This window comes from Arachis hypogaea, chromosome 4 (genome assembly GCF_003086295.3).
Source record: "Arachis hypogaea cultivar Tifrunner chromosome 4, arahy.Tifrunner.gnm2.J5K5, whole genome shotgun sequence".
Taxonomy (NCBI): domain Eukaryota; kingdom Viridiplantae; phylum Streptophyta; class Magnoliopsida; order Fabales; family Fabaceae; genus Arachis; species Arachis hypogaea.
In genome coordinates this window covers 36,199,774-36,220,586 of record NC_092039.1, presented here as the reverse complement: position 1 = coordinate 36,220,586, position 20,813 = coordinate 36,199,774, and the positions used below count along the sequence as shown (strand labels likewise).

General features: G+C 36.0%; 1 non-coding gene across 1 annotated transcript; it reads right to left on the bottom strand.

Moving 5' to 3' along the window:
- Positions 1 to 1,960: 1,960 nt before the first annotated feature.
- Positions 1,961 to 2,068, bottom strand: LOC112799434 (small nucleolar RNA R71). Its single transcript, XR_003201015.1, has one exon. It is a non-coding gene; the product is annotated as a small nucleolar RNA R71 (small nucleolar RNA).
- Between the last annotated feature and the right edge of the window lie 18,745 nt (positions 2,069 to 20,813).

Genomic DNA, 20,813 nt, shown 5'->3' with positions numbered 1-20,813 from the left:
AAATCAAAATGAAAAAAACCAAAAATATTCTCTGTTTCTTGTTTGAGTCTTGAGTCAATTTTTAAGTTTGGTGTCAATTGCATGTTTTTAAAAATTTATGCATTATTTTTCGAAAATTCATGCATTCATAGTGTTCTTCATGATCTTCAAGTCGTTCTTGGTAAGTCTTCTTGTTTGATCTTGATGTTTTCTTATTTTGTGTCTTTTGTTGTTTTTCATGTGCATTTTTGCATTCATGGTGTCTAAGCATTAAAGATTTCTAAGTTTGGTGTCTTGCATGTTTTCTTTGCATAAAAAATTTTTCAAAAATATGTTCTTGATGTTCATCATGATCTTCAAAGTGTTCTTGGTGTTCATCTTGACATTCATAGTGTTCTTGCATGCATAATGTGTTTTGATCCAAAATTTTCATGTTTTGGGTCATTTTTATGTTTTTCTCTCTCATCATTAAAAATTCAAAATTCAAAAAAATATCTTTTCCTTATTTCTCTCAAAAATTCGAAATTTTGGGTTGACTTAGTCAAAAATTTTTGAAATAAGTTGTTTTCTTGTTAGTCAAGTCAAAATTTCAATTTTAAAAATCTTATCTTTTCAAAACTTTTTCAAACTCAAATCTTTTTCATTATTTTTTATATATTTTCGAAAATTTCTCTTAAATTGATTTTCAAAATCTTTTCTTAATTTTATTTCAAAATATTTCGAAAATTATGCTAACAAGTAATGTGATTGGTTCAAAAATTTGAAGTTTGTTACTTTCTTGTTAAGAAAGGTTCAATCTTTAAATTCTAGAATCATATATTTAGTTTCTTGTTAGTCAAGTAATTAATTTTAATTTTAAAAAATTAAATCTTTTCTAACCATATCTTTTTAATCATATCTTTTTATCTTATCTTTTATATCATATCTTTTTCAAAATTTTATCTTTTTCAAAAATTTGATTTTAAAATATCTTTTCTAACTTCTTATCTTTTTATCTTCTTATCTTTTCAAATTTGATTTTCAAATCTTTTTCAATTAACTAACTAACTTTTTGTTTGTTTCTTATCTTTTTCAAAACCACCTAACAACTTTTCTCTCTAATTTTCGAAAATACCTCCCTCTTTTTTAAAAATTCTATTTAATTAATTAATTATTTTAAATTTTAATTTTAATTTTATTTCTTATCTTTATTTTTCGAAAATCATTTAACTCTTTTTTAAAATTTATTTTCGAAAATTTCTCCTTCTCTCATATTATTCTATTTATTTATTCATTCACTAACACTTCTCTTCACCTCTCTTCATCTCAATTTACTACCCCTATCCTTACCCTTCTGTTTGGATTCTCCTTTCTTTATTCCCTTTCTTCTTCTACTAACAATAAGGAACCTCTTTACTGTGACATAGAGGATTCCTCTTTCTTTTCTTGTTCTCTTCTTCCCTATATGAGCAGGAACAAGGAAAAAGGCATTCTTGTTGAAGCTGACCCTGAACCTGAAAGGACTCTCAAGAGGAAATTAAGAGAAGCTAAATTACAACAATCCAGAGACAGCCTTACTGAAATTTTTGAACAGGAAAAAGACATGGCAGCCGAACCTAACAACAATAATGCAAGGAGGATGCTTGGTGATTTTACTAAATCTACGTCCAAATTTGATGGAAGAAGCATCTCAATTCCTGCCATAGGAGCAAACAATTTTGAGCTGAAACCTCAATTAGTTGCTTTAGTGCAATAGAACTGCAAGTTTTAGGGACTTCCATCTGAAGATCCTTACCAGTTTTTAACTAAGTTCTTGCAGATTTGTGAGACTGTTAAGACGAACGGAGTAGATCCTGAAGTCTACAGGCTCATGCTTTTCCCTTTTGCTGTAAGAGACAGAGCTAGAACATGGTTGGACTCACAACCTAAAGATAGCCTGGACTCCTGGGATAAGCTGGTCACGGCCTTCTTGGATAAATTATTTCCTCCTCAAAAGTTGAGCAAGCTTAGAGTGAATGTTCAGACCTTCAAGCAAAAAGATGGTGAATCCTTCTATGAAGCTTGGGAAAGATACAAGCAGATGACCAAAAAGTGTCCTTCTGACATGCTTTCAGAATGGACCTTATAGATATATTCTATTATGGTCTATCTGAGTTTTCCAAGATGTCATTGGACCATTCTGCAGGTGGATCCATTCACCTAAAGAAAACGCCTGCAGAAGCTCAAGAACATATTGACATGGTTGCAAATAACCAATTCATGTACACTTATGAGAGGAATTCTGTGAATAGTGGGATGTCTCAGAGGAAGGGAATTCTTGAAATTGATGCTCTAAATGCTATATTGGCTCAGAACAATGTGTTGACTCAGCAAGTCAATATGATCTCTCAAAGGCTGAATGGATGGCAAAATGCATCCAACAGTACTAAAGAGGCAGCTTCTGAAGAAGCTTATTATCCTGAGAACCCTGCAATGGCAGAGGTAAATTACATGGGTGAACCTTATGGAAACACCTATAATTCATCATGGAGAAATCATCCGAATTTCTCATGGAAGGATCAACAAAAGTCTCAACAAGGCTTTAATAATGGTGGAAGAAATAGGCTCAGCAATATCAAGCCTTATCCATCATCTTCTCAGCAACAGACAGAGAATTATGAACAGAATACCTCTAACTTAGCAAATTTAGTCTCTGATCTGTCTAAGGCCACTTTAAGTTTCATGAATGAAACAAGGTCCTCCATCAAAAATCTGGAGGCACAAGTGGGCCAGCTGAGTAAGAAAATCACTGAAACCCCTCCTAGTACTCTCCCAAGCAATACTGAAGAAAATCCAAAAAGAGAGTGCAAGGCCATTGATATAATCAATATGGCCGAACCTAGAGAGGAAGGAGAGGACGTGAATCCCAATGAGGAAGACCTCATGGGACGTCTCTCAAGCAAGAAGGAGTTCCCTATTGATGACCTAAAGGAATCTGAGGCTCATATAGAGACCATAGAAATTCTATTAAACCTCCTTCTGCCATTCATGAGCCTTGAAGACTATTCTTCCTCTGAAGAGGATGAAGATGTAACTGGAGAGCAAGTTGCTCAATATCTAGGAGCCATCATGAAGCTAAATGCCAAGTTATTTGGTAATGAGAAGAAGCATGAACAGCTTCTCTCAATGCAGAGTCAAATAGAGCCCCCACAGTCAAACTTTAAGTTTGGTGGCCACAACCAAACTCTAAGTTTGGTGTTGAACCCCCACATTCAAACTCTAAGTTTGGTGTTGGAAGGTCCCAACAATGCTCTGAACATCTGTGAAGCTCCATGAGAGCTCAATGCCAAGCTATTGACATTAAAGAAGCGCTTATTAGGAGGCAACCCAATTTTTATTTATCTAATTTTATTTTTCTTTTTATTATTCTTTTATGTTTCATTAGGTTCATGATTATGTGGAGTGACAAAAAAAATACTAAAATTAAAAATAGAATCAAAAACAGCAGAAGAAAAATCACACCCTGGAGGAAGGACTTACTGGCGTTTAAACGCCAATAAGGAGAATCTGGCTGGCGTTCAACGCCAGAACAGAGCATAGAGCTGGCGCTAAACGCCAGAAACAAGCATGGAACTGGCGTTCAATGCCAGAAACATGTTGCACATGGGCGTTGAATGCCCAGAACATGCATCACCTCGGCGTTTAAACGCCAGAATTGTAAGCAAAGGCGTTTTACATGCCTAATTGGTGCAGGGATGTAAATCCTTGACACCTCAGGATCTGTGGACCCCACAGGATCTCCACCTACCTCAACTCACCTTTTCCCTTCTTCCCCAATCACCTTAATCCCTCTTCCACATCATCTCTTCACCACTCACATCCATTCATCCTTCCCACCCAAACCCACCCTACATGGCCAAAACATAAACATCTCTCCCTCTCCCCCAAATCTTCTTCTCCTTCTTCTATTCTTTCTTTTTTTGCTCGAGGGCAAGCAACATTCTAAGTTTGGTGTGGTAAAAGCATAGCTTTTTTGCTTTTCTTGCTTTTCCATAACCATTGATGGCACCTAAGGCCAGAGAAACCTCAAAAAAAAAGAGAAAAGAAAGAGAAAAGAAAAGAGAAGACAAAAGCTTCCACCTCTGAGTCATGGGTTAAATGAAAAATATTTCTAATTCAAAAGAACAAGAAGTACATGAGTTTCAAAATTATCCTTGAAATTTAGTTCAATTATATTGATGTGGAGACAAAACTTTTTGTTTTCTGAATGAATGCTTGAACAGTGCATAATTTTGATCTTGTTGTTTATGAATGTTAAAATTGTTGGCTCTTGAAAGAATGATGAACAAAGAGAATGTTATTGATAATCTGAAAAATCATGAAAATTGATTCTTGAAGCAAGAAAAAGCAGTGAAAAAGCAAAAGCTTGCAGAAAAAAATTTTTGTGAAAAAAAAAGAAAAAAATATAGAAAGAAAAAGAAAAAGCAAGCAGAAAAAGCCAATAGCCCTTAAAACCAAAAGGCAAGGGTAAAAAGGATCCAATGCTTTGAGCATGAATGGATAGGAGGGCCCAAGGAAATAAATCAAGGCCTAAGCGGCTAAATCAAGCTGTCCCTAACCATGTGCTTGTGTCATGAAGGTCCAAGTGAAAAGCTTGAGACTAAGTGGTTAAAGTCATGATCCAAAGCAAAAAGAGTGTGCTTAAGAGCTCTGGACACCTCTAACTGGGGACTCTAGCAAAGCTGAGTCACAATCTAAAAAGGTTCACCCAATTATGTGTCTGTGGCATTTATGTATCCGGTGGTAATACTGGAAAACAAAGTGCTTAGGGCCACGGCCAAGACTCATAAAAGTAGCTATGTTTAAGAATCAACATACTTAACTAGGAGAATCAATAACACTATCCGAAATTCTAAGTTCCTAGAGAAGCCAATCATTTTAAACTTCAAAGGAAAAAGTGAGATGCCAAAACTATTCAGAAGCAAAAAGCTACAAGTCCCGCTCATCTAATTAGAATTAATATTCATTGATATTTTGGGATTTATAGTATATTCTTTTCTTTTTATCCTAATTGATTTTCAGTTGCTTGGGGACAAGCAACAATTTAAGTTTGGTGTTGTGATGAGCGGATAATTTATACGCTTTTTGGCATTGTTTTTAGGTAGTTTTAGTATGATCTAGTTACTTTTAGGGATGTTTTTATTAGTTTTTATGCTAAATTCAAATTTCTGGACTTTACTATGAGTTTATGTATTTTTTTGTGATTTCAGGTATTTTCTGGCTGAAATTGAGGGACCTGAGCAAAACTCTGATAGGAGGCTGACAAAGGACTGCTGATGCTGTTGGAATCTGACCTCCCTAAACTCGAAATAGATTTTCGGGAGCTACAGAACTCCAAATGGCGCGCTCTTAAAAACGTTGGAAAGTAGACATCCAGAGCTTTCCAGCAATATATAATAGTCCATACTTTATTCGTGGTTAGATGACGTAAACTGGCGCTCAACTCCAGTTCCATGTTGCTGTCTGGAGTCAAACCCCAGAAACACGTCACGAACCGGAGTTGAACACCCAAAACACGTTACAACTTGGCGTTCAACTCCAAAAGAAGCCTCAGCTCGTGGATAGATCAAGCTCAGCCCAAACATACACCAAGTGGGCCCTGGAAGTGGATTTATGCATCAATTACTTACTCTTGTAAACCCTAGTAGCTAGTCTAGTATAAATAGGATAGTTTACTATTGTATTAGACATCTTGGGACGTTTAGTTCTCAGATCATGGGGGCTGGCCATTCGGCCATGCCTGAACCTCTTTCACTTATGTATTTTCAACGGTGGAGTTTCTACACACCATAGATTAAGGGTGTGGAGCTCTGCTGTACCTCAAGTTTTAATGCAATTACTATTATTTTCTATCCAATTCGATTTATTCCTGTTCTAAGATATTCGTTGCACTTCAACTTGATGAATGTGATGATTCGTGACACTCATCATCATTCTCACATATGAACGCGCGTGATTGACAACCACTTCCATTCTACCTTAGACCGGGCGCATATCTCTTGGATTCCTTAATCAGAATCTTCGTGGTATAAGCTAGAATTGATGGCGGCATTCATGGGAATCCGGAAAGTCTAACCTTGTCTGTGGTATTCCGAGTAGGATTCTGGAATTGAATGACTGTTACGAGCTTCAAACTTCTGAAGGCTGGGAGTTAGTGACAGACGCAAAAGAATCACGGGATTCTATTCCAACCTGATTGAGAACCGACAGATGATTAGCCGTGCTGTGACAGAGCATTTGGACCATTTTCACTGAGAGGATGGGATGTAGCCAATGACATCGGTGATACCCTACATACAGCTTTCCATAGAAAGGAGTGATAAAAAATTGGATGAAAGCAGCAGGAAAGCAGAGATTCAGAAGGAACACAGCACCTCCATGCACCTATCCGAAATTCCCACCATTGGATTACATGAGTAACTTTATCTTTATTTTCTATTTATTTTATTAATCATATTTAAACCAATAATCTCTTAAATTAGTTAAATCCGCCTGACTGGGATTTACAAGATGACCATAGCTTGCTTCATACCAACAATCTCTGTGGGATCGACCCTTACTCACGTAAGGTATTACTTGGATGACCCAGTGCACTTGCTGGTTAGTTGTGCGGAGTTGTGACTAAGTGTAATTCACGTGTGAGAGCTACCAAGTCATTGGAGCCATTGTTGATGATCACAATTTTGTGCACCAAGGTACGAATGTCAGAAAGGGGAGCTATGTCAAGGCTTGTGGTGTCTGCTGGAGGCATGAGATATTTTCCGCTAGGGACAATGGCGCCCTTTGCCGGAATTGTTACCTTCATGTCCTTAGCCTCGTGGGGGACACTAGCAGCAGCAATGAAATATGTCACCAAGGCGGGAAATGGGAGGTTAACCTTAGCATGGACACGACCCACTGCTTGTCTTATGAGGAGAGGGATATTGACCGGCCTCTCAGTCAGTATGCACCAAACAAGAAGGGCTAGGTCTGTCGTAATAGATGACTCATGAGTGCTTAGAAGGATGTAGTGGGGCAAGATCTGAGCCCACGCTCGAGCTTCCGCAGTAAGTGTGCGTGCATCAATGCACTTAGGCTGGAGCTTGAGTCTCCCTTAGGTCCAAAATGATTCGGGTTCAGCAATGACTTTAAAGATAGAATCCCAATCAAAACCGCGTGTGCATCGCTATTGCAGGACCTCTTGGTAACTATCTGTCCCTTCCGCCACTGGCAAGACCTTAAGTATCCCTTGAATAGCTTCTTCCAAAATTGGGACTTGCTTCTGGCGCACAAACATTCTAAAGGGAAGGGGAGTGGTAATTGGAGTAGAACTCCACCACCCAAGAAAGGTTGGCCTCTTGTGGTTTCCGCATTAAAAATCCCCATTATCGCCGCTCAATGTAGGGTGAGATACACTGAACAAGATGCTCTGGGGGAACGAGGAGGAGTTCAAGATGATAACTTCTTTCCACCATAACGGGGAGCATGAGCTCACAATAGTGGTTGTAAAACCTTGTGGGGTCCTTCGCAGGGTTTCCCTTCTCTTGTTCATCAATATTAATGATGTTTTTCGCCCTCTTAAGGGGGGATTTTATTTTGGTGCAGGGAGTGCCTTAGCAGTTGTTCTTTGAGATACCCTCTTGGTAGGCGGCTTATTCGGAGCCTTTTCCTTGTCCTTTTTTATGGCCATCCTGAAAAGGGAAGGAAAAGAGAAAACATTAAACTCAAAGAAATAATATTACATAATGACATGCAAGTGAGAGATAATACCATAAATGAGTAAAGCGTTTTGAAGACATGACAGCTACAACATGTAGGCAAGACAACAATGCAATAATTGGGGCATATCACTAGCATGAGATGCAAGAGTGAGGAAGGCATGCAAGTAAGGCATGAGAAGAATAAGCTCAAGCATCAATAACAACACAAAGTGACATATGCAAGAAAGATAATAAGCACAAGAAAATCAATTACCTAATCTAACTCTAAGACAATAAAGCATTCAAAAGAATAAAGTGGAGTTAGAGAGGGTTGAAACACAATTCTTGTAATATGACACAAAGAAGCAAGTCATGGGTATGAGCATATGAATGGTAAAAATGAAGTACAATAAGCTCAATGCACAATAAAAAGGCAAGTGTAGTGAGAGAAGAGCACCAAATTGAAAGCATGGTGTCAAAATGAACTAAAAATGTCATAGGTGTATTTCAACAAACACTTAATGTGAAACATTCAAACAATAAGCAAATTGAATAAATTAAAAAATGTAACATCCCAAAATGAAATACCAAACATCAAAACAACACTACATAATCACAAAGGAGTTAAAAGATATTAAAGTAACCCATCAAAGCAAGAGCTAACTTAGAATTCAACACCCAAGGAAATTAGAAAAAGAAAGAAAGTAAATAAATAAGAACAAATTAACAAAATGCAACTAAGAAGGAATAAAAGAGAGTAGATAAATGCAACTAAGAAGAAAAGAAATTAAACAAAGACAAAAGAGAATGATGAAGAATAAAACCTTGATAGAAGAAGAAGAAGAAGAAGAAGAAGAAGAAGAAGAAGAAGAAGAAGAAGAAGAAGAAGAAGAAGAAGATGATGATGATGATGATGATGATGATGATATAGTAAGGTGCAAGTGAGGATGGGAGAAGAGGAAAGAGGAAGAAAGAGGAGAGAGAAAGTAGAACCGCCGAGGTGGTGGTCGCCGGTGGGTGAAGAGGGAAGAAGAAAGGAAGGAGGAATGGAAGAAGAAAATTAAAGGAAGGATGAAATAGGGCGCGCTGTACATTAACCACGTCGGTGCATCGATGCGTGTGCGTCGCCCATGCTTATGCGTGGGTGGAAGAAATAGCAGCGACGCATGCACGTCGCCCCACGCGTACGCGTGGGTAGCAATTGTGCTCCCGGCACAAAGTTCGTGCAAGGCTGGAATAACTCTCGGGTTAATGTACTAGAGGGTGCAAAATGTGCGATTGACGCGTGCGGGTCGCCCACTCTTACGCGTGGGTGAGCTAAAAATCAAGCGACGCGTAGGCGTCATATGACGCGCACGTGTGGGCAACAATTGTGCTTCCAGCACAATCCTCGTCCAAATCTCGCACAACTCTCGGATTTTAGTACCGAGAGTGGCATAGACAGATTGACGCGTAGGTGTCGCCCACGCTTGCGCATGGGTGACCCCTTTTTGAAATAGAAAGAGATGAGAGGGAGAGAATTTCGAAAATAGTTTTTGAAAAATAGTTAGTGATTTTCGAAAATTAAGAGAAGAAATAAAATTAAAATTAAAATTTGAAACAATTAGTTAATTAAAAGAATTTTGAAAAAGAGGGAGGTAATTTTCGAAAATTAGAGAGAGGAAAGTAGTTAGGTGGTTTTGAAAAAGATAAGAAACAAACAAAAAGTCAATTTGTTAGTTGAAAAAGATTTGAAAATCAATTTTTGAAAAGATAGGAAGTTAGAAAAGATTTTTGAAATCAATTTTGAAAAAAAAAGATATGGTTTGAAAAAGATATTTTGAAAAGATATGATTGAAAAAGATATTTTGGAAAGGATTTGATTTTTAAAATTAAAATTGATTACTTGACTAACAAGAAACTAAAAGATATGATTGTAGAATTTAAAGATTGAACCTTTTCTTAACAAGAAAGTAACAAACTTCAAATTTTTGAATCAATCACATTAATTGTTAGTAAAGTTTTCGAAATTTTGAAATAAAGATAAGAAAAAGATTTAAAAAATTTTTTTGAAATTTTCGAAAATAATGAAAAAATGAAAAAGATTTGATTTTTAAAAAAGATTTTGGAAAGATAGGATTTTTAAAATTGAAATCTTGACTTGACTAACAAGAAACAACTTATTTTAAAAATTTTTGACTAAGTCAACCCAAAGATTTCGAAAATTATGAGTAAAATAAGGAAAAGATATTTTTTATTTTTGAATTTTTAATGATGAGAGAGAAAAACACAAATATGACTCAAAACATGAAAATTTTGGATCAAAACCAATGATGCATGCAAGAATGCTATGAACGTAAAGATGAACACCAAGAACACTTTGAAGATCAAGATGAACATCAAGACTTATTTTTGAAAAATTTTTAAGAAAAGAAAAACATGCAAGACACCAAACTTAGAAATTTTCAATGCTTAGACACTATAAATGCAAAAATGCATATGAAAAACAACAAAAGACACAAAACAAGAAAATATGAAGATCAAACAAAAAGACTTACCAAGAACAACATGAAGATCATGAAAAGCACATGCATGAATTTTTGAAAAATGCAAAAGTGTTTTAAAACATGCAGTTGACAACAAACTTAAAAATTGACACTAGACTCAAACAAGAAACACAAAATATTTTTGGTTTTTATGATTTTATTAATTTTTTTTGGTTTTTCGAAAATTTCTTTTTGGAAAGACGAAAATAAATAAAAAAACTTTGAAAGATTTTTTAAAACTTTTTGAAAAGAAAATAAGAAGAAAATTACATAATCTGAGTAACGAGATGAATCTCAGTTGTCCAAACTCAAAAAATCCCCGGCAACGGCGCCAAAAACTTGGTGCGCATAAATTGTGATCAACAAAAATGGCGCCAAAGACTTGAAGCTCTCAAATGTGAATCACACTTTGTCACAACTTCGCACAACTAACCAGCAAGTGCACTGGGTCGTCCAAGTAATACCTTACGTGAGTAAGGGTCAATCCCACGGAGATTGTTGGTATGAAGCAAGCTATGGTCATCTTATAAATCTCAGTTAGGCGGATTCAAATGGTTATAATGGTTTTCGAAAATTAGGATAAATAAAACATAAAATAGGGATAGAGATACTTATGTAAATCATTGGTGGAAATTTCAGATAAGTGTATGGAGATGCTTGATCCCTCTTGAATCTCTACTTTTCTACTGCTTTCATCTTCATCCTTCTTACTCCTTTCCATGGCAAGCTATATGTAGGGCGTCACCATTGTCAATGGCTACTTCCCATCCTCTCAGTGAAAATGGTCCAAATGCTTTGTCACAGCATGGCTAATCATCTGTCGGTTCTCAATCATGTCAGAATAGAATCCAGTGATTCTTTTGCGTCTGTCACTACGCCCAACAATCGCGAGTTTGAAGCTCGTCACAGTCATTCAATCCCTGAATCCTACTCGGAATACCACAGACAAGGTTTAGACTTTCCGGATTCTCAAGAATGCTGCCAATGGATTCTAGCTTGTACCAAAAAACTCTGATTAAGGAATCCAAGAGATACTCATTCAATCGAAAGTAGAACGGAGGTGGTTGTTAGGTACGCGTTCATAGATTAAGAATGGTGATGAGTGTGATGGATCATCACATTCATCAGATTGAAGTACGAATAAATATCTTAGAACAAGAATAAGCATGAATTGAATAGAAAATAGTAGTAATTGCATTAATACTCGAGGTACAGCAGAGCTCCACACCTTAATCTATAGTGTGTAGAAACTCCACCGTTGAAAATACATAAGTGATAAAGGTCTAGGCATGGCCGAATGGCCAGCCTCCAAACGTGATCAATAGTCTCCTAAGATGAACAATTGATTAAAACTGAGACCAAAGATATCTAATACAATAGTAAAAAGTCCTATTTATACTAGATTAGTTACTAGGGTTTACAGAAATAAGTCTTAGTGCAGAAATCCACTTCCGGGGCCCACTTTGGTGTATGATTTGAGCTGAGCTTGAGCTTTACACGTGCAGAGGCTTCTCTTGGGGTTAAACGCCAAGTTGTAACGTCTGTTTGGTGTTTAACTCTGGTTTGTGATGTGTTTCTGGCATTTTACTCTAGAATGCAGCATGAACGCCAGTTTACATCATCTAAACTCAAATAAAGTATAGACTATTATATATTGCTGGAAAGCTCTGGATGTCGACTTTCCAAAGAAGTTGAGAGCGTGCCATTTGGAGTTCTATTGCTCCAGAAAATCCATTTTGAGTGCAGGGAGGTCAGAATCCAACAGCATAAGCAGTCCTTTGTCAGCCTCCTATCAGATTTTTGCTCAGGTCCCTCAATTTCAGCCAGAAAATACCTGAAATCATAGAAAAACACACAAACTCATAGAAAAGTCCAGAAATTTAAATTTTTCATAAAAACTAATAAAAACATCCCTAAAAGTAGCTAGATCCTACTAAAAACTACCTAAAAATAATGCCAAAAAGCGTATAAATTATCCGCTCATCACTGCACACTATTGTGTTGTGCTGAAATGGCTTTAACAAGGCTATTTATATGTTGTGCTTGGGCCTAGTTCATCAGTTTAGCCAGTTTGCCCAATTTGGGCCAAAACTTTTAAAATTAGTATTTTACTTCACGTTTTAATTATTTTTACTTTCTCAAATTAAAATTTAACTTTTTACTCTCTTTACTCACAATTAATTTTTTCAATCGCAGTACCGGACAGACTTAAGTCGATATTGCCGGCTAAAATGCCACTTCTCATTTTTGTGCCAAAAATGATGTTTTTCCTCTCGAAAAAAATCCTACAAATCCAAATATCACATTTAAATTTTCAAATTATGAATCTAAATTTTTCCAACCTCGTTGGCCCTTGTTTAATTTATTCTTTATTTAATTTTTGTTTAATTGGAGTGTTACATCCTATCCACCTAATTTAGTTGCCTCAAATTTGTCTTCAAGTCACTATGCATCCTTGTTGTTCTTAGGGTTAGTCAAGAATCCGCGATTGAGTCGATAGTTTTCTCTCCCATATCGTGCAATCAAAACTAGTTTTGTTCCTAGCACCAACTCAACCTCAAGTTCACTATCCCTCGCCATACGGCTTGGATCTAAACCTTGTTTGTTCCTTAATCAATTTATATCTTTTGCGTTCCTCTACACTACAATTCATCAATACTGAATTCAACTACTCCCGCACTACTCATTCTACCTTCCTTCAGCAATAATTCAAACACCAAATCTGCATTCCTCATTCTTATTTTCAACGTCATAACTTAAACCGAACTCGAGCCCATGCCATGCTCATTCGTTTCACTCTTAGCTTTCTCTAGATTTTTATCAATAGTTAATCTTATTATCAAGTTCACCTCACCCTTTTAAAACCTTCCCTAAGACTGAAGTTCACCACCCTTCACAGGTTTCCTCAATTCAACCTCTATACAACATTAACATTTCAATTTAACGTTTTCTAAATCTATCTTATAAAACTAATAATCTATCCCTTACAATCCAAGCAGAAATCCAATTACACCTATAATACTCTTCACAACCTACTTAGAATCAATCTAATCTTACAGCCATAATCAAACTTAATTTTTTGGAAATTGTTATTTACATTAACCCACTAAACTCTTCGAGTATTCAAGCCTAAGATATTTCTAGTCACCTTCTATAACTCCCATTCACAACTATCCTGTGTTAATACTTCCGTAAGCTTCCACTGCGTTACTCTGATTATTAGCCACCAAGAATCTGATCATGCATTCATGTCATATTACCTTATCAGATCACAAAACCTAGGCTTACTTTTAAGCTTTCTCAACCTGACCTAAATAATGCTTACACCCATCCTAAGACTTAATCACAATCTCTTAAAATCTTTTATCTCTATACTCACATTACCTAATAATTCAAAATTTATAACATCAATTTTCTAAAAATAGTCATCATCCCATATCTGCACAATTATACAAATTCACAAACTTTCATTTCAAGTTCAAATCCAAGGTATACTAATGCCAACTACAAGCTTTCTCTCTTTTCAATCATCAATTTTCAATCAATTCAAACCAAAAAATCATACTCTCTAATTTTTCTTCATTTCTACCTACCTCAGCACCCAATAATTCACCAAATACCCAATGTTATCCTAAGTCACCATATAATCTGCTACTAAATCTAAATTCAAATGCAAATTTTAGCATCTTTAATCGTAAATTAGCAACTTATCAGTCATTCAATATAGTTAACACATTACCACCAATCTCTTATTTACCTTTGAACAAAATGTCAGACCCAGCGGCATCCTCCACCGTTATAGCGTACACATGGCCTTGCTGTTGGACTCTCCCAACATTCTGGTTAGCTTTCTCAGGACAGTTCCAAGACTTATGACCAACCCCTCCACAGTTGTAGAACAATCCCAATCCACCTCTACATGGAGTGTTCGGATGGTATCTCCCACACCTCCTACAGGTCAAGTTATTCTGAGGTTTCTTTTCATACCTCCTTCCTTGATGATTGTTGTTGTTATTCCTTCAAAAATTGTTTTGGACTTCCTGAGGTTGTTGATTGTAACCTTCTCTCCTGAAGTTCTGGCCCCTTAGAGCAAAGGATCTTGCATGCTCCCGGTTGTAGCAGTCATGACGGTTGGTCCTTAGGATTTCAATCTTCTTAGAGCAATCCTCTCCATGCGGCTCTTATTTACCAACTCCGCAAAGCTCTTGATCTCAAGAGGCGCCACAACTTGCATGATATCATCCTTTAAACCATCCTGGTACTTCATACATTTTTATTCCTCGTATCCTTCCGAAGAACCCTGACAAACCCTCAAAAAATGGCATAACTCTTCAAATTTTCTAGTATAAGAAGCCACCGTCATAGATCCTTATTTCAGTTGTAGTAATTTCAACTCCTTAGCTTGGCTTGTAGAGTTCAGAAAGTACTTGCAAAACTCCTCTCTGAACACCTCCCAAGTGATTATCCCATCTTTGTTCCCTTGCTGCAATAGATGGTGAGCCTCTTGCCACCAATGTTGCACTTTCCAAGCCACCTGGTAAGGAGAAAATTTGACCAACTGGCCCTCAGGTACTTGTGTTGCTTACACAACCATTTCCATTTCTTGAAACCAATTATCGGCCTTTGTCGGATCAACGAGCCCTTGAAGATTGGGGGATTGACCTTTAGAAAAGTTTCTTAGGTCATCTGACTTCCCCCAATGTGATGGTTTCCGAGTCCATTACCATTCTCATTCATTTTTTCCATGGCATGGTTAGCAGCCGGAGTATTTGCGTGCAACCTGTTCACAAGGGTAGTCATAGCATCCAAGAGCGCGGCTTGGTTATTCCTCGGTGTGCCTTCCATATTTTCTCCTTACATATGGATTCGACCATGCCCACGAGTTATCATTTAGGTCCTGTCCACACCAAACAAGCGATATCAAGGTGATCAGTCTCAATATCTTAAGTAAAATGCTTCAAATTCCCAAAAGTATACTCATGAACTTCAGGGTGAACCGACACCAGCATGAGGAACCTCTTAGGTGTTCAAGCACAAGCAAAATAGACAAAATAATACACAATTAAATTCAAGTATGTAACAACTCTAATTTTTGTACTAACGCGAGTTTTTCTTAAAATTATATTTTAAAGCAATTAGTTTTATTTTGATGAGTCGACTTCGGATCTCGAGGTAAATAAATAATAATATAATTTTATTATTATGTTATTTATTTATTTTATTTGCTCTAGTTATAATGGAGCTGATATAAGTAATTATTGGTATTTCTTGATAAGCTTAGAGTTGCTAATGCTTCATCAAATATCCTTCATCCTCAAGTTATTAATATTATTTATATTAATAACTGATATATATTGAACCCTATATATGTTATTACTTGTGTTTTAATATATTCAGTTTCCATAATTATTTGTTTAAGATATTTATAACTTGAACTGCTGAATCAGCAACTCCAAAACATGACACCCAACCCATGATTAACCAAGCCATGACACCTAATCTATTCATGAAACAAATATCTTTCTATAATTACAAACCATCCATAGCCGAACTATATGGAGCAATGAAAGAAATATCATGACATTTAACCTTGCTTTAACAAATCATCCTCCCACCAAATAAATATCTTCTCCAATTACTCATCATCGTAACCAAATCACCTAGGAAGAAAAGAAAGAAAAGCTGAGAGAGAGTGACATGAGGCCATGAAACCCTAAAACTTCCTTCCACGATTTCTTGAGATCCGTAACTCCAATAAAAAATCTAATCCGATAAAGACTGTTTTACCCTTCTTAATGTAATCCTTAGTCATTAGTTTAGTATTTAAATATTTTTACACCTCTCATTAAGGAGAGAACGCACACTTTACACATTTTTATGATTGTATTTTCTATCAGTATGAGTTTCTAAACATCCTAGATTCAGGGGAGGAGCCCTGCTGAGTTTTATGGATTAATAAAAGTATTACTGTTCTATTTCAATCCGAATTTGATTCTCTTTTCTAAGATGTATCTTCGTTCTTCATTCTATGACCGCGTGCCTGACAACCACCCGTGTTCTTCTTGGGTTCGTGTGCTACGAAACTGGAAAGCATTGAACCATCAGCTTGATTATACATCTCTTAGACGGCTAATTCACAACTTCGTTGGAGACTTCTCAAGACACCAGTTCAGCCAAGGTATGGGGAGATTAAAGTCTTTGTGGTAGAGGCTAGAACCCAAAGGCGCATCATTCTCTGATCCGGAAGATTCGACCTTGTCTGTGGCATTTTGAGTAGGATCATTAAGGAGGATGGATCGAAGGAGCTTCACCCTCAATGTGAATGGATCCACACTAACCTTGGGGTTCAGATCTGGAGGAGCATTGGCGACCTCTCATCCGGCCTCAGTCACATACAGCATGCCGTAGAAAAAATCATTCACAGTTGAAGAAGACAGTAAGACCAGAATTAATCCAGAAGAACAAAGCATCTCCAAGCCTTAACCATCTTCTTATCATTATAAAATATAAACATATCAACCTAGTTAAGTTTTCTTTATTCCTTTTATGATTTAAACGAAATCCAACAACTCTTCTATTTGCCTGAATAAGATCTGCAAGATAACCATAACTTGCTTCAAATCACAATCCTCGTGGGATCGACCTTCACTCGCTCAGGTATTACTTAGACGACCCAGTGCATTTGTTGGTTCAGTTGTGTGGAAGTGTGGGATTCTGCGCACCAAGTTTTTGGCACCATTGCTGGGGATTGTTCGAGTTTGGACAACTGACAGATTATCTTGTTGCTTAGATTAGGTATTGCCTTTAATTTTGTTAGAGTCTTTTATTTTATTTTTCTTTTTTTTGAAAAATCAAAAACTTTTTCAAAATTTTTTTTCTTTTTTTTATTTAATCTTTGTTTTTGGTTTGAGTCTTTTGTTTTTGTTCTTGTTGAAATTTTTGAATTTCTTTGTGTCTTTTTCTAAAAAATTTTCAGAATTGTGTCTTTCGTTTGAGTCTTGTGTCAATCTTTAAGTTTAGTCTCTTCTTGAGTTTTTTCTTTTAATTTTTCGAAAATTGTATCTTTGGTTTTCAAAAATTTGAAGTTTGGTATCCTTTGCATGTTCTTGTTTTCTTTGAATTCTTTGAGTTTTGCTCTTGGTGTTCTTCTTGATCTTCAAAGTGTTCTTGTTTTTCTTTCTGTTTTGATCGTAAAATTTTTAAGTTTGGTGTCTTTTGGTATTTTTCCTTTTAATTTTCAAAAATTTAGTATCTTAGATCTAAAAATTTTAAGTTTGGTATCTTTTTGTTGTTTTTCTCTTTCTTCATTAAATTCAAAAATAAAAAAATAAAATATCTTTTCTTATCTTTAATTGCAATTTTCCAAAATTACAACCAATTTTTCAAATTTTAATTTCAAAATCATTATTTTATCTTATCTTAGTTTTAAATTTCAAAATTCAAATCTTTTCAAAAATCATATCTTTCTCAAATTGCTATCTTATCTTTTTACCTTTCTTTAAAATTCAAAAATCTTATCTTATTTTATTTCAAATTCAAACTTTAAAATTCAATTTTAAATTTCAAATTCTAAAATCAAACCCTTTTCAAAATTTAAAAGTTCAAAATTTGAAATTTAAAATTCAAATTTCAAAATTCAAAATTTAAATTTCAAAATTAAAAATTCAAATTCAAATTTCAAATTTTAAATTTCAAATCTTTTTAAATTAGAAACTAACTTTTTGATTTTGATTTCAAATCTTTGTAATTTAAAACTTATCTTCTCTTAACTTCCTTATCTTATCTTTCTTATCTAATTTATCTTATCTTTTCTATCTTATCTTTTTTTAAATTTTAAAATTAAATCTTTTTCAATTCTTATCTTATCTTGTTGACTTTTTCAAATATTTTAAAAATCAAATCTTTTCTAATCTTCTATCTTATCTTGTTTTCAAATCTTTCTTAATTAGTTACTTGTTCTCTCTCTTCTTTTTCAAAATTTCCTAACTAACTCTTCTCTCTCCTATTTTCGAAAATTATCTTCTATGACTCTCTTCTATTTTCAAAAATTCATTATTTAATTTTCAATTCTTTTTAATTAATCAACCTTTATTTTTGAATTAAATAAATAGATAAAATAAAATAAAAAAATATTTTAACTCTTGTTTATCTTTCTGCCTCCCTTATTCAAATTCGTTTTCTCCTTGTTCTATCTCCATTCTACTTTCCTTTATCCCTCACATCTCACTGGGAGTTCTCTGTCCTCTGGCATAGAAACTTCCTATCTTGTTGTATCTGTGTTTTCTTGTTTGTGACCAGGAATAGGGATAAAGAGCTTCTCTTTAGTCATTATCCTGAACCTGAAAGGACTTTAAGGAGGAGCTTACAATAAATTAAAGCACAACACTCCGGAAGAAACCTCTCAGGAAATTTTAAACAGGCAAATAACATGGCAGACGAACCCAATCATGAAGGAGAGCCAAGAAAGGTTCTTGGTGCTTTCACCATACCTACCTCGAATTTTAATGGCAGAAGTATCTCTCTACTTGCCATTGGAGCTAAAAACTTTGAGCTTAAGCCTTTGTTAGTCTCTCTTCTGTAATAGAATTGTAAGTTCCATGGACGTCCACTGGAAGATCCACACCAATTTCTGTCAAAATTCTTGCAAATCTGTGACACTATTAAGACCAATAGAGTGGATCTTGAGGTCTACAAACTTATGCTCTTTCCCTTTGCTGTTAGAAACAGAGCTAAAATATGGTTGGATTCTCAACCTAAAAAGAGCCTAGACTCTTGGAAAAAGTTGGTCAATGCTTTCTTGGCCAAATTCTTTCCTCCTCAAAGAATGAGCAAAATCAGAGTGGAAGTTCAAACCTTCAGACAAAAAGAAGGTGAATCCCTCTATGAAGCTTGGGAATGATACAAGCAACTGATCAGGAGGTGTCCTTCTAACATACTCTCAGAGTGGTCTATCCTATGTATCTTCTATGATGGTCTGTCTGAGATATCCAAAATATCAATGGACAACTCTGCAGGTGGATTACTCCACCTAAAGAAAACACCTGCAGAAGCTAGAGAACTCATTGAGATGGTTGCAAACAACCAATTCATGCATACCTCTGAAATAAATCTTGTGAATAATGGGGTCTCTCAGAAGAAAAGAGATCTTGAAGTTGATACTCTGAATGCCATATTGGCTTAGAACAAGATCTTGACCCAGCAGGTCAATATGATCTCTTAGCATTTGACTAAAATAAAAGCTGTAGCTGGCAGCACTCAAGAAGCTTCTTCTAAAGTAGAAGTTTATGATCCTAATCAACCCACCATATAGGAAGTGAATTATATGGGAGAACCCTATGGAAACACTTACAACCCTTCATGAAAGAATCATCATAACCTTTCATGGAAGGATCAATAGAAGCCTCAGTAAGGCTTCAATAATAATCAAGGTGGAAGGAACCACAATAGGTTCAACAACAGGCCACCATTCCCATCTTCTCAAGGGAATATGGTAACTCCTAAGCAGAGCCTTTTTGACTTTGCCATTCTAGTCTCTATCCTCTCTAAGACCACTCATAGTTTCATAACTGAAAAAATACTCTATCAGAAATTTGGAGGAACAAATTGGTCAACTGAGTAAGAGAATCCTTGAGACTCCTCCTGATACTCTTTCTAGTAACATTGAAGTAAATCCAAGAGAAAAGTGCAAGGCGATCACTATAGAGGTAGAGGCCGAATTTGGAAAGAATGGGATGGAATTGAATACCATTAAGGAAGACCTCACTGGGCATTCAACACCAAACTGGCTAAGAGCCTGGCGCTGAACGCCAGCGAGGAAGCCCTCATTGGGCGTTCAACGCCCAACCAGGCAGGGACTTTGGCGCTGAACACCAGCAAGGACAGCTCTGCTGGGCGTTCAATGGCCAACTTGGTAAGAAACCTGGCATTTAACGCCAGTGAAGGGGTGCATGATGGGCGTTTAACGCTCAAAGAGCCACAAGAGCTGGTGTTAAACGCCAGTAATGGCACACCCCTTGAGTTTTCAATACCCACTCAAGAAATCCCTATCTAAGAACTAAAGGAAACCAAGGCTCATATAAAGACTATAAAGGTTCCTTTGCATGAAATCTTGTAGTGTATGAGTTCTAATGAATACTCATCCTCTGATGAGGATGAGGACACTAGAGAATAGCAAGTTGCTCGGTACTTAGGATCTCTTATGAAGCTGAATGGCAAGTTATTTAGTACAAAGCCATTGGAGGAAGAACCTCCAGTGCTTTCCAAAAAACTCAATGTTTTGGTTCAACTAAATCTACCTCAAAAGCTCCTGGATCCTGGACGCTTCCTAATCCCTTGCACCATAGGCACCATGACCTTTTAGAAGGATCTGTGTGACTTAGAGTCAAGTATAAACCTCATGCCACTCTCTGTAATGGAGAAGCTGAGAATTTTTGAGGTATAAGCTGCAAACATTTCATTAAAGATGGCAGGCAAATTAATGAAAAAAGCATATGACTTAGTAGAGGATGTATTAGTGAAGGTTGAAAACATTTACATCCCTACAAACTTTATTATCCTAGATACTGGGAGAAGATGAGGATGAATCTATCATCTTTGGAAGACCTTTCCTAGC